At 49.5% G+C, this 1,801-nt stretch overlaps 1 pseudogene; it reads right to left on the bottom strand.

The window, feature by feature from the left end:
- Window positions 1-1,211, bottom strand: part of LOC149548821 (18S ribosomal RNA) — a 1,688-nt pseudogene extending 477 nt beyond the window's left edge.
- Window positions 1,212-1,801: the final 590 nt, after the last annotated feature.

Here is a 1,801-nt window from a genome sequence, read left to right as displayed (position 1 = left end):
AAGTTTCCCCGTGTTGAGTCAAATTAAGCCGCAGGCTCCACTCCTAGTGGTGCCCTTCCGTCAATTCCTTTAAGTTTCAGCCTTGCGACCATACCCCCCCGGAACCCAAACACTCTGATTTCTCAGAAGGTGCTGGCGGAGTCCTTAGAGCAACATCCGCCGATCCCTGGTCGGCATCGTTTATGGTTGAGACTAGGACGGTATCTGATCGTCTTCGAGCCCCCAACTTTCATTCTTGATTAATGAAAACATCCTTGGCAAATGCTTTCGCAGTGGTTCGTCTTCCATAAATCCAAGAATTTCACCTCTGACAATGAAATACGAATGCCCCCGACAGTCCCTATTAATCATTACTCCGGTCCCGAAGGCCAACGGAACAGGATCAGACTCCTATCGCGTTATTCCATGCTAATGTATTCAGAGCGTAGGCTTGCTTTGAGCACTCTAATTTTTTCAAAGTAACGGCGCCGGAACCGCGACCCAGCCAATTAAGGCCAGGAACACGCCGCCGGCAGAAGGGACGTGAGGGCCAGTGCACACCCAGAAGGTGGACCGACCGTGACGACCCAAGGTCCAACTACGAGCTTTTTAACTGCAACAACTTAAATATACGCTATTGGAGCTGGAATTACCGTGGCTGCTGGAACCAGACTTGCCCTCCAATGGATCCTTGTTAAGGGATTTAGATTGTACTCATTCCAATTACCAGACTCGATGAGCCCAGTATTGTTATTTATTGTCACTACCTCCCCGTGTCAGGATTGGGTAATTTGCGCGCCTGTTGCCTTCCTTGGATGTGGTCGCCATTTCTCAGGCTCCCTCTCCGAAATCAAACCCTAATTCTCCATCACCCGTCACCACCATGGTAGGCCTCTATCCTACCATCGAAAGTTGATAGGGCAGAAATTTGAATGAAGCGTCGCCAGCACAAAGGCCGTACGATCCGTCGAGTTATCATGAATCATCGGAATAACGGGCGAGCCCGCATCGGCCTTTTATCTAATAAATGCATCCCTTCCAAGAGTCAGGATTTGGTGCACGTATTAGCTCTAGAATTACTATGGTTATCCGAGTAGCAAAGTACCATCAAAGAAACTATAACTGATTTAATGAGCCATCCGTAGTTTCACAGTCTGAAATAGTTCATACTTAGACATGCATGGCTTAATCTTTGAGACAAGCATATGACTACTGGCAAGATCGACCAGGTAGCTTCTAACAACGAGGGGACCCCCAAGACCTGCTACAGCCAAGGGATGCCCGCCGTGATGGGAAACCAAAATTTGCATTCGCTCCGTCATGCATCCAAACATAATCCGTCGACCAAGCAACAAGAATGACATTCACAGCACATGCAGGACTCACAACGCTCAAAGATTTTGCACAAGAGGAAAGTGTCCCATTGTCGATCGAAGAGGGCCGAACAGGGAGCCTTGGTTCACAGGCACCTGGGAAGAACATCCCGTACGGAACCCTTTACCCTCGAACTCGCTATTGCCACTACTCGGAAAGAAGCCTCGAGTCTGTACGAGATGCACCGCGCACGTAGCCACCTCAATTGTAAGGCCACTCAGAGACATCCATTTCCCAGGCATATGCCTCCTACACGCCTGTTGAGGTGCACCCGCACAGACAAAATCCTTCTCGATCGCAACAAACATTTTCCCACGATGAAGAGCTGGATGCCGAAGTGCCAACGGAGACCACCGTGCTGAAGGGTGAAGGGCCGTGTGAGTCAAAAACATGGTTGGTTATGCGATTGGCAGGGGCATCACTGTGCACGCGACCACCTCAATTATAA

This window comes from Cupressus sempervirens, chromosome 7 (genome assembly GCF_028749045.1).
Source record: "Cupressus sempervirens isolate cs-2001-9-10 chromosome 7, ASM2874904v1, whole genome shotgun sequence".
Lineage (NCBI taxonomy): Eukaryota > Viridiplantae > Streptophyta > Pinopsida > Cupressales > Cupressaceae > Cupressus > Cupressus sempervirens.
Note: the sequence above shows the minus strand (reverse complement) of the source record. Positions and strands in the feature narration are given on the sequence as shown.